At 39.9% G+C, this 13,366-nt stretch overlaps 1 protein-coding gene across 4 annotated transcripts in view; it reads left to right on the forward strand.

The window, feature by feature from the left end:
• LOC126291565 (nuclear RNA export factor 1-like) overlaps positions 1-13,366 on the forward strand; it is a 199,749-nt gene that overhangs the window by 143,276 nt on the left and 43,107 nt on the right. The gene's annotated exons all lie outside the window — the stretch shown is intronic.

The following is a 13,366-nucleotide window of genomic DNA, read 5'->3' on the forward strand; positions in this document are numbered from 1 at the left end:
TTTTTAGGAAGGAGGCTGAGTATAATAGTTTTAATACAAGAAACCGCAAGATTATAATTTTCACATGAAAGCATGAAGGTGGTAATATTCAAGGTAACACTTTTAAAACATCGTTGATTGTGCTAAAATAGTCCAGTCCCTCTGGTTTCATTTGGTGTCGATTTCCATCTCATCCTTTATTGATCAGTGACTGACTTATTCCCATTATGAAAGTATCTGTGGCTTTGTCAAATCTTGTATTTCCATTATTTTCCTTGCTTTTTATTTTACTTTTCTTTTTCCAGAAGGTCTTTGCAAAAATTCTTCACACTGTGAAATTTTAGACAAAATATATCATTTCATAATACACAACTGGACAGTAAAATTGCTACACCATGAAGATGATGTGCTACAGACGTGCAATTTAACCGACAGGGAGAAGATGCTGTGATATACAAATGATTAGCTTTTCAGACCATTCACACACAGTTGGCACTGGTGGTGACACCTACAACGTGCTGACATGAGGAAAGTTTCCAACTGATTTCTCATACACAAACAGCAGTTGACCAGCGTTGCCTGGAGAAACATTGTTGTGATGCCTTATGTAAGGAGGAGAAGTGCGTACCATCACGTTTCCGACTTTGATAAAGGTCGGATTGTAGCCTATCGTGATTGCGGTTTATCGTAGCACGACATTACTGCTGGCGTTGATCGAGATCCAATGACTGTTAGCAGTTTATGGAATTGGTGGGTTCTGGAGGGTAATACGTAACGCTGTGCTGGATTCCAACAACCTAGTATCACTAACAGTCAAGATGACAGGCATCTTATCCACATGGCTGTAAAGGATCGTGCAGCTACATCTCGATCCCTGAGTCAACAGATGGGGATGTTTGCAAGATAACAACCATCTGCACAAACAGTTCGATGGCGTTTGCAGCAGCATGGACTATCAGCTCGAAGACCGTGGCTGCAGTTACCCTTGACGCTGCATCACAGACAGGAGCGCCTGCAATGGTGTACTCAACGATGAACCTGGAATGGCAAAACGTCATTTTTTCGGATGAATCCAGGTTCTGTTTACAGCATCATGATGGTCGCATCTGTGTTTGGCGACATCACGGTGGACGCACATTGGAAGCATGTATTTGTCATCAACATACTGGCATGATGGTATGGGGTGCCATTGGTTACACGTCTCGGTCACCTCTTGTTCACATTGACAGCACTTTGAACAGTGGACATTACATTTCAGATGTGTTATGACGCGTGGCTCTATCCTTCATTCGATCCCTGCATAACCCTACATTTCAGCAGGATAATGCACGACCGCATGTTGCAGGTCCTGTACGGGCCTTTCTGGATACAGAAAATGTTCGACTGCTGCCCTGGCCAGCAAATTCTTCAGATCTCTCACCAATTGAAAACGTCTGGTCAATGGTGGCCGAGCAACTGGTTCATCACAATACGCCAGTCACTACTCTTGGTGAACTGTGGTATTGTGTTGAAGCTGTACGGGCAGCTGTACCTGTATACGCTATCCAAGCTCAGTTTGACGCAATGCCCAGGCGTATCAAGGCCGCTATTACAGCCAGAGGTGGTTGTTCTGCGTACTGATTTCTCAGGATCTACGCACCCAAATTGCATGAAAATGTAATCACATGTCAGTTCTAGTATAACATATTTGCCCAATGAATACCCGTTTATCATCTGCATTTCTTCTTGGTGTAGCAATTTTAGTGGCCAGTAGTGTATATACTTGGGAAATTGGTGTGATTATGGCATCTCATTTTATAAAATGGAAGCAATCTTTTGCATGCAGTATCAGTTCTTTTTTTCATCCACATACTGTGGCAATTATCACCTCTTCAGGAGATTAGTAGCTGTTGTGGTCAGCTACCCAAAGATTAGTTTTATGTTGTTCATCAGGGTAGTGCACGTTGTGCGAGACTTATCATCTCTGTGTAACCAATGCAACCTACTCGGCATAGAGTGTGGTACTGAAGGTCCCGTGAAGGACATAAGAGCAGAAGCAGCACATACTCAAATGGGGTATGTTGTGGTTGTGCAGTGCTATGGCTAACCTTACGTTAACATAGCTGTCAGCTGTGTAGAAGCGAGTGGATTGTTTTCGACTGAAACAAAGTCTCATATATGTACTGCACCTGTTGCTGCAATTCGGAGATGGTGATACACAATTCGATGCCTGCACCTGAATTGGAGGGGAAGGACAGATTGACTGAGTAGCTTGCAGAGAGTTTAAGGGGGGCTACAAGCCCACCAAGTAAAATGCCATTCCCTACTGCAGCCAGATGGGCTCATTTTATAGGTTACAGTTATGTTATAGTCTGCCATGGAAGAGATGAGCACAGAACTGTGCCATTGTATATGTAGTAGTTGTATGTTTGTATCATCAGAACATTAGGGGTCTGAAAAACAAAGTAGGTTAGCATCTCGTATATCTAGAAGATGAGGAAATTCTGAATTGTAGATGTTCTGTTCCTCTCTGGACACCATGTCACCACAGGGATACAAAAGTGAAATAAAGGATTACAGACTAGCATCATTTTCGTGTCGAGTGAACTAGAAAAAAGGTGGTGTTGCAAAATGCGTGAACTACAGTATTGCAGTGCTCGTGTTGTTAAGAAGAATGATGCTATGTTGAACAGACACTGCAGTGACTATACCCATTATGAAATATGTGAAATGTATTCTCAGCTGCAAATACAACCAACCAGCAGCTGTGTAAGGAAATGAAGACGATGAAAATTTGTGGAAGACTGAGACTGAAAACTGGATTTCTTACTGTATGCAAGTGATTTCCTTAGCTGCTTTAGCTATCTGTGCACAACTCACAGTCAGACCTATACTTCCATATGGCATCGTTTCTGCATTACTACCTGTAATTTTACACATGTTATGTAGTTCCTATACGGGGGATGACATTTTATGAATCCCACGATGAGTCTACAACTGCCGCTGTGAATCACAGCTGTGATTCGTCAACCTGCAACAACAGCAGTGTCTATAGTGCACTCATTTGTGGTGACACAGTGTGACCTACACACTGAGCCAGCTTTCTTTAGAGTGTCATGACTAGCTGTGTTGCAGCATTAAGCTGAGTTTAATTGAACATGTGTTATCATAGACATTGTATGCTGTGGTGATGATGAGAAGAATGGATGCAGATGTTCCATACAAAATCAGAATGTGACAATTGAGAAAATAAAATCCGAATTTAGAAATGAAACAAAAATGACAAAATACCACACTGACAGCAAATCGGTGAGTCACATAATGAAAAGCAAGAAATCCAAGCATACTGCAGTTATAGACGGCACTTTCCACCTTACCAGAGGACCTAAATTTGGAAGTATTGAAACAACTGAAGCAGTACAATTTAGTTCAAAATGAAGACAATAAGCAGTTAGAGATGTGAACAGGGACTTGAAACAATTAAAAGAATTAGTTAAGCCAAAAATTAACAAAATAAACAAATTTTAGGTACTCCAGTAAGGATAACCACATTGGAACAAATCAAAGATTCAGATGTAGCCACTATTCCCGGCTCTTCACATGCTAATTTGGAGGAGCATGTAGTTGACTCAGTCAGTAATAAAGCACAAGAAAGAACTGAATCGTCTTTAGATACACTTCACTCTCTGTGTGTTCTGCATTAGAATGAACTACAGAAAATTTGGGGCAAATTACTAAGATTAAGGATAAGTTTAAGAAGGAGTTAATAAAAGAAAGTGTAGTGGTGACAGTGGACTGTCAGCTGAGATGATAGAGGAGATGCAGCTGGGAAATGGAATTAGTCTATGCAAACAATTTCCTAAATTTAAACCAGATGGGGAGTTTCATCATACATATTTTTTGTTAACGGTATTTAATAAGTCTGTACACAAGTGATGGGATGATTCAAAGAGGATTTATTTCCCACCAAGTTATTTAGAGGGGAACTACTTTCAGCTTTAGATTTCTGTATTGCAGTCTCTTAATTCAATCCCTACCTTCTTTAGAACTGTAATTACTCTTAACTATCCTATATTTCATTACTGATGCAGTGATGCATTAGTATCTGCCGAACAGTAGAAATTGACAAATTTTAGCCAGCAATTACACAGTGATTAACTTTCTCTACTTGGAGGGCCTTCATGAAGAACGATTGATGGTAGGGCACTGAAATTTTTTGGAAACATTGTAAGGACATGTGGGAAATAAATAACAAATACACTATGGATAAAATCACATTCCACTTTCCCCACAAGAGGATAACATTTGTTAATTGCATACCACGTTTATGTTCCAGGTTACAAATATTACTCATTGTGGCAAACACCTGCATCTGCGACAGCCTGGAACTCCACTAGAGATATCGTTTCACTATTGCTCACAGTGTTTTTCGAGTGGTGGACTGTGGAATATTTATCTGTTGTGATGCTGCCAATGAACAACTTGAAGAATACACATCATGCCCAGCATTCTCAGCTATGGGAACAGTAACCTCTTCAACAATTTGTGGTGCAGTTGGCCGTCGGTCTCTTCACGGAGCAATCGCAAACTGCCAGTTAATTCGAAATTCTGAATCGTGTTCTCCAGTCCCGGTGCGTAAAGAGGATCTCTCCATATTCCTTTAATGCATTGAAACTTGTGAAGAGCAACAGCATTATTGCCATTGTTTTGATAAAACAGCTCTATGAATAAAAGCTTGCTCACCTTGTCCAGAGCCATGTGGACCGTCTGCAGCTGTAATGCACATTGATGCTTCCTACATCAGAGTACTAGCACCGGAGCCTAACGGCAAGTCGGGACACTAACACTACTAACACTGCACATCCTACAGCACACAGTCTGAACATCATTCCTACCCATACCCTAAGATAGCAAAAGCTTAATTATAACCACCCTGTAGACTGTAGAACTTAGGTGAGTTATTTTTTCTGTGCAAGTGGAGGTGGGTGTTAGCTCCATCACTTTTGGAAGGGGGAATCAAAGAGCATAAACTCTTAGCTATGAGAAAAATATAAAGATAATGGGCTAAGATCCAGGTATGACTATTTAAGCATAAAAGAGGAGGGCATTTGATGAAACACAAAACAGGAGGGTATTCAGAGTTACAGGAGCAAGTGACTGTACAGAGGAGCAAAATAAGTACAGTACATGAGACAGATTGAAAACCAGCTATGAATATCGGCTATGGTAGGAGTAGGTTATCTCAATATACACGCATAGAAGGAGAAAGTAGAGTTGTAAATGCTGTTAACACAATGTTGTCCCTTAATTTGTGTGTATGTGTGTATAGTGTGTTGGTAAGAAGGAAAAGTAAGATACACTATTACTGTGGAAAAGTAAAAGATTGTGCAAAAGTAATCTTTCTGTGGAAAGATGTGTATCTTGATGGTTACTATGTTTGAAAAGTCTGTGCAAAAATAAAAACTACTTACGTGTTCCTTTGAGAGTTATACACTTTGTCCAATGCTGTTCTAATTTGTTGATCCCTTCCGAATATTAGGAATTGTCCAAGTCTGCAAAATGCTATTAGTTGCTGCAATCACCTCCTCGTTTGAAAAAAATCTTTGTCCCCCCAACAATTTCTTCAAATTGAGGAACAAATAGTAGTCCGAGGGAGCCAAGTCTAGAGAATAGGGGGGATGTGAAACGAGTTGGAATCCTATTTCCATTAATTTTGCGACCACAGCTGTTGAGGTGTGTGCTGATGCATTGTCGTGATGGAAAAGGACTTTTTTGCAGTCCAATCAGCGGCATTTTCCTTGCAGCTCAGTTTTCAAACGGTCCAATAACAATGAATAATATGCACCTGTAATAGTTTCACCCTTTCCCATATAGTTGATGAGGATTATCCCTTGCAAATCCCAAAAGACAGTCGCCATAACCTTTCTGGCCGAAGCAATGGTCTTCACCTTTTTTGATGCAGATTCTTCCTTGGAAAAACCATTGTTTAGATTGTTATTTGGTCGCAGGAGTATAATAATGTAACAATGTTTCATCCACAGTGACGAAATGAAGCTTAAAGTTCTGCAGATTCTTCCTGAACAGTTGCAAACCATTATTGCAACACTTCACATGATTCCATTTTTGGTCAAGCGTGAGTAATCGTGGAATGCATAGATTTCTTGTGTCCAAATGTTTATGAAAATAATATGTACCCATTCATTCGAGATGCCCATAGTACTAGCAATATCATGCGCCTTAATTCTTCTGTCATCCATCACCATATCATGGATTTTATCAATGATTTCTGGAGTCGTAACCTCCACAGGGCATCCAAAATGTTCAGCGTCACTTGTGCCCATATGGCCACTCCGAAAATTTTGAAACTTCTTATAAACTGTTGTAATCGAAGGTGCAGAGTCACTGTAATGCTTATCAACCTTCTCTTTAGTCTCCTGAGGTGTTTTGCCTTTCATGAAGTAGTGACAATCACTTGACCTCCTTGATTCACACGAATGCCAAACACAAAGAAATAGACCAATATGGCTGAAACATGGTGTGCATTCTTTCCAAATATGCTACTAACTAAACTTGACCTCGATACGCGCCGGTGGTGCCATTTCTCGGACTTTGCACGGACTTTTTAAATGCCCCTGTACATAAATTGATACTGTTGGTTTCAAGGTTTCTCTAAAGTTGCAGAGTAGTTGAATTTGCCTGAGTTTGTTAATGTGTTCCATATACCCATTTGAAGATGTCATAATAAAGAAGTGAATTGTTCATGCTATTCTTCAGGTTTGGAAAAATAGGTAACTGACTATAGAATGCCCAACAGCAATGGTTCTTAACTGTTCCAAGTGTGTAACTCCTCTTGCTCAGTGGCAGTTTTATGAATGCTGAAAGTGTCTGATGATGAAACTGTCATATAATAATGGATGTTGTGTTCTCTGTAACAACTAAACAGGCAATATCCCAGTATAGCTCCATGTTTTCTAGTCTCATATACTCTTCTTAGAGGAATCCCCTTTTTTTTCTTTTTAATTTTTATTTGAGATGGTAAATGATATCGTTAGGTTTATAAGAATCTTCTATGGGAAGTTTTGGGTAATTTAGTCCATGGAATTTGTTTAATTTGAATGTGGAGTTTACAAAGGCAAAGGTAATTACTGTATCATGTTGCTACCTTCTTCACTTGGCTTCACTAGTAAGATGTATAGGACTAGTTTTTGGGAACTGTATGGGTGAAACTGGGGAAGATTGTTGTGTAGGGTATGCCAAACATCTTCATTCTCCAGCTCCTTGGCAAAGAAGCTGTTAGAAATGAAATTGTGGGTTGGAGGTAGTGAGGGAGGGGGAGTATCAGTCTTTGGGGTCTATTTATTAAAACCTTTATTCATAGGCTTGCCTAGGGCTTAGCATTACAGTGTTTCCCGAAAATATTATGAGGATGGCTGGAAAAGCCTTAATTCTGCAAGAAATATATTTGATTAGATGAAATATGAATGATTAGACTAAATGGCTATTGGTCTGTAGATACTGGTAATGATTAGTAGTTCATTAGATAAAACAAAGAAACATTGTAAAACAGTTTAATGATGAAACTTCCTGGCAGATTAAAACTGTGAACTCGGGACCTTAGAATTTCGCGGGCAAGTGCTCTACCGACTGAGCTACCCAAGCACGACTCACGCCCCGTCCTCACAGCTTTACATGTGCCAGTACCTCGTCTCCTGCCTTCCAAACTTCATGGAAGGCAGACATGGCTTAGCCACAGCCTGGGGGATGTTTCTAGAATGAAATTTTCACTCTACAGTGGAGTGTGCACTGATATGAAACTTCCTGGAAGATTAAAACTGTGTGCCGGACCGAGACTCTAACTCGGGAACTTTGCCTTTCGCGGGGAAGTGCTCTATCAACTGAGCTACCCTAGCGCGACTCACGCCCCGTCTTCACAGCTTTACTTCTGCCAGTACCTCGTCTCCTACCTTCCAAAGTTTACAAAAGCTCTCCTGCGAACGTTGCAGAACTACCACTCCTGAAAGAAAGGTTTCAAGTCTCGGTACGGCACACAGTTTTAATGTGCCAGGAAGTTTCATATCAGCGCACACTCTGCTGTAGAGTGAAAATTTCATTCTAGAAACATCCCCCCAGGCTGTGGCTAAGTCATGTCTCCGCAATATCCTTTCTTTCAGGAGTGCTAGTTCTGTAAGGCTCGTAGGAGAGTTTGTTGGTTTGTTTGGAAGGCAGGAGACGAGGTACTGGCAGAAGTAAAGCTGTGAGGGCGGGGCGTGAGTCGTGCTTGGGTAGCTCAGTCGGTAGAGCACTTGCCCGCAAAAGGCAACTGTCCCGAGTTCGAGTCTCGGTCCGGCACACAGTTTTAATCTGCCAGGAAGTTTCATATCAGCGCACACTCCACTGTAGAGTGAATATTTCATTCTACAGTTTAATGATCATTGTTGGTAAAAAATATTTGTTAGCCGAGATCCTGTATCAACATCTGCGTCTACATATATACTGTGCAAGCCACCATATGTGTGTGGCAAAAAGCACTCTGTACCGCTACTATGTAATCAAATCTGTAATATTCAGAAATAGAATGAGGGGGAAATGACTATCTATATACCTCTGTGCAAACCATGGTGGCCTTACATAAAATGTACAGTGATAGCAGTAGAATTGTTCTGCAGTCAGCCTGAAATGCCAGTTCTCTACATTTCGTCAGTGTGCCCCTCGAAAATAAAGTTGCCATTTCCTCCTGGGAATCCCATTTGAGTTCTCAAAGCATCTCCGTAATACTTCTAACGTAGCAGTTACAAACCTAACAGCCCACCTCTGAATTCCTTCGATGTCTTCCTTTAGTGTGGACTCCAAATGCTTGGACAGTACCCAACAGTGGATTGCACTAGTGTCCTTTATGCAGTCACCTTTACAGACGAACCACGCTTCACTAAAATTCTTACAGTACCAAAGTCAACCATTCACCTTACTACAATCCTTACATGCTCATTCCATTTGATACTGCTTTTCAACTTTATATCTAGATATTTAATGGACATGACTGTGTGAGGCAGCACACTACTAATGCTGTGTTTGAACACACACGACTAATGCTGTATTTGAATACTGTGGGTTTGTTTTTCCTACTTACTTGTGTTAACTTGCATTTTTCTACATTTAGAGCTAGCTCTCATTCATCTCTAAGTTACGTTGTATCCTCCTACAGTCACTCAACAACGGCACCTTCCTGTACATCATAGCATCATTAACAAGCAGCTGCAGACTGCTGCTTACCTTGTCTGCCAGATCATTTATGTGTATAGAAAATATCAGCGGTCCTATCACACCTCCCTGGCACTCTCCTGACGATACCCTCGTCTTTGGCGAACACTTGCTGTCGAGAACAACATACTGGGCACCTTCGAGCCACTCACCTATCTGGGAACATATTCCATATGCTCGTACATTCATTATCAGTTTTCAGTAGTGGCTCTGAGTCATATATTTTTCGGAAACTAGGAATGTATAGTCATCCTGTTGCCCTTCAATCATAGTCCACACAGTATCATGTGAGAAAAGGCAAGCTGAGTTTCATACAAGCAATGCTTTCTAAAGCTGTGCTGATTTGTGAACAGAAGCTTTTCCCTCTCAAGGAAATTTATGATATTGGAACTGAGAAGATGTTCAAGGATTCTGTAACAAAACTGAAGTTAAAGATACTGATCTGTAATTTTGCTGGTCCATTCTTTTATGCTTATTATATACAGAAGTCACCTGCACCTTTTTTCAGTCACTTGGGACTTTGCACTGGGTGAGAGATTTGCAATAAATATAAGCTAAGTAATGGGCCACTGCCATAGAGTACTCTGTGTACACTGCCATAGAGTACTCTGTGTAAAACTGAATTGGGATTCGATTAGGATCTGGCTATTTATTTCCTTTCTAGTCTTTCAGTTATTTCTCTAGACCAAGGTCTCTTATTACTATGTCCTCTGTACGGGAATCTATATGATGGTCAAACAACAGTATGTTTGTACTTTTCTCCTATGTGAACTTTTCTTAAATGTGAAATTTAAAATTTCAGCTTTACTTGTGGTACCTTTTACTGCTGCAACAGACTGATCGAGTGACTAGACAGAAGCAGTAGACCCACTTAATGATTTTACGTAGGACCAGAATTTTCTCGGGTTCTCAGCAAGATCTGTTGCTGAAGTATGACAGTGATAGTTGTTCTAATCTTCACGCATCAATCTTTTTGCAGACGCATGTATTTCTATTAACTTTTGCCTGTTGTCCTTTGTGCATTTTGTTTTGAACCGTTGCGCATTCTGTTTTTGACTGAGACTGCAACAGCTTTTGCCTCCTATGTATCTTTTTCAAATTTCGTTGTTAGACCACGATCTTGCAGGGTAGTGCAGTGGTTAGCACACTGAACTTGCATTTGGGAGGGCAGCACTTCAAATCTGAGTCCGGCCATCCTGATTTAGATTTTCTGTCATTTCCCCAAATTGCTCAAGGCAAATGCCACAGTGGTTTCTTTGAAAGGGCACGGCCGCTTTGCTTCTCCAGCCTTCCATAGTCCAAGCTTGTGTTCCTTCTCTAATGACCTCATTGTCAACGGGATATTAAACACTAATCTCCTCCTCTGTTAAATCATGGTAAGTCTTTTCCATCCTATATCCAGTTACTTTGCATTCTCCAGAGTATGATGTGCAATCCATTTAATTTTTGCCTATAATTCCTCTATGTCCATCATACTGAAACTAAATGATATCAATTCATTGTCTAAGTGGGATGCTAACAACCGTCTCTCTGCTCTTTCTAGCAGAAATACTCTCCGTAGTAAAAGAATAAGTACTTGGTAGAAATTCTGAGAAATTTAATCAAAGTGAAGTAGAGACTAATACATGCCTATGATTGATATTCATTGTGGGACATTCAGTGTATAATAAAGTTGAATAAGTATATTTGTTACAAGTTAGATACAATTACAGCTGTGATTATACATTATACAGACATTAGATATTGATACTTGTAGTTGAGAAGATGGAAACTAGTTTTAACTGTAAATGTTTACTGTTTGGTTGGCATTTCAAAGTAGTGTTGACATCGTTCACGTGAAGTGAGGAATGTTTGTGTAACATAAAGCTTATGTGAAAAGATTTTTTGCACAGGTATTTTCCGAACTGATGAATTGTGATCAGTAAGATAAAAAGTTTAGTTTTGTAATGAATTAATATAACCAACTGTTTGGATGTATATTTTGTTTGTGTGCACATATTACAAAACAGATGGACAAAGTGTATCTGCCAGCCAGGACAACGACAAACATGATACCACATTCGCAGTACCTGCCGAATGGACATTTCATTTTGTGTTGTGAGATCCTGACTAAGAAATACACTGGCAAACCATGGAGAAAGAGTAGCTATGACAATGCCGTGACATCACACAGACAAGAGAAAACTTGTTATACACTTACTCAGTTGAAATCTGTTAACTACTACAAACCAATTTTGAACTTAGTCCTTATCAATGTAATTGTGAGTTCTAAGTAATGAAGAAGCCTTGTAATTCATGGTCATTGTAGACAAGAGTACGATATATGATATATTGTTTATGAGAAGCACCATATTTATTTTGAGAGTTGGCTGTTGGGATTGTGCTCTTAACGTCCAGTAGTACATGCAGCATTTCAAGAAACAAAGTTCAATCAGAAATTATTGGTGAGTGTGGAGAAATAATAGAGTGTGCAGAAATAATAAGATGAGCAAGATTCAATACTAACAAGTGGCAGCTCCTGATCACCTTTCACTTCGCCACTCAACGTCATGGTAAGGAACCAGCAGAGAACGGCATTCTCTGAAATTTGTCTCTACCCAAATCTTGAGAAAACACACTATATTCATTGATATATGTGTTATGTCTCTTCTTTTGGCCACATGAGAAGGAAGAGACGCGACACATATATAAATAAATATAGTGTGTTTTCTGAAAATTTGGGAAGAGGCCAATTTCAAGAATGCTATGCCGTGCTGATTCTTTCTGACATGTTCGAAAGAACAGACACTACACATTCATAAATATATATGCGTTGATGGCTATTAAGATCACTCCAATGCAGGTCACATTCTGTTCCAAATTTGTGTGATAATCAGGGATTGGACAGGAACCGTGCTTGGGTGACCAAAATGGTAAAGGCAACTGCTCACATTTGAGAACCGGCGTGGCAAAAACTTTCACTTGTAGTCACAGAATTCATTTCAGTGCCCGAGTGTGGCCAATGTTCAAATTTATATTTCATTTCACATTACATATTTAGCAAACAGAGTCATACCAACAGTTGATGTAGCACATAATGTAGCAATTGAACAGCAGTCAGTAAACAGAGTAAACAGTCAGTAAACAGAGTAAAATGCTCCAAACTTGTGGGTGAACTTACTAATGAAAAATAGTGGATTAGAATTATTCCCAGAGTACAACAGTTTATATGCTAGGAAGGTTTCTGTGAAAAGGACACAACGAATTTCCTACCTTAAACTTAGCTTGTAGTCTGTCTTTGATCAACTTGTCAACATAATACTAAACCCTTCCTTCTCTCCAAACCAGAATCACTCAATTCTTCTTCCATGACTTTGTAAGTTTTGTACTCGTTCAACAGAAGTGGTATACGAGGACACGCTAAAGAGTAATGTCTCCAAATTTTTGTGTGAAAATTCTCAAAGCTTTTTAAATAAAACAAATGTTATTAACAATCTTCATGAGTCACTGTTCCCAGAAGATCAAAATGCTGGAGGCAAATGTTCCATACTTTCTCACCAATTTAATTGTCCCCAGTGATCACTTTCGGTACATGGGGGTGAAGTCACCAACAACCAGTTCCTTAGCCCACTGCCCACAGTTTGACATTGGCCCGAGTTCTAGGCTTCCAACATGTTATTCCAGAATGCAGCACAGCCTTGAGCTCACCAGTCCACACAGTGCACAACTTGCGGCACTTGGTGGGCACCCCTCTCACCTCTTATCTCGAGCAGGAAAGCTACAAACCAGAATGCAGAGGTTGCAGTACAAATTTGGATATAAAGAAGCTTGTGCACAATAAAGCAAAACCAGTCCTTGAATGAAGACTTCAACATTAACAATAAATTGAACATTTTTTCCAGCAGCTATTAATAGCATCATTATACTAGGAAGAAAGAATGCTGAACACAATGTTGCCTTGTAAGTTATTTATTCACAGCTAGTTTCAATCGTAGACCATTATCACAGTGAAAACATTTTTCCAGTGGCATCATCACGTGACTTTAGATATGAACAAATGACACTGTTGAGTCAAAAATGTTCTTAAGCACATCTAGAGGCATGAATATTGTGTGATGTTGCCACTGTGAAAAAACGTTTCTACTGTGAAGATGGTCTATGTCCACAACCA

Source organism: Schistocerca gregaria, chromosome 9 (assembly GCF_023897955.1).
Source record: "Schistocerca gregaria isolate iqSchGreg1 chromosome 9, iqSchGreg1.2, whole genome shotgun sequence".
Taxonomy (NCBI): Eukaryota; Metazoa; Arthropoda; class Insecta; order Orthoptera; family Acrididae; genus Schistocerca; species Schistocerca gregaria.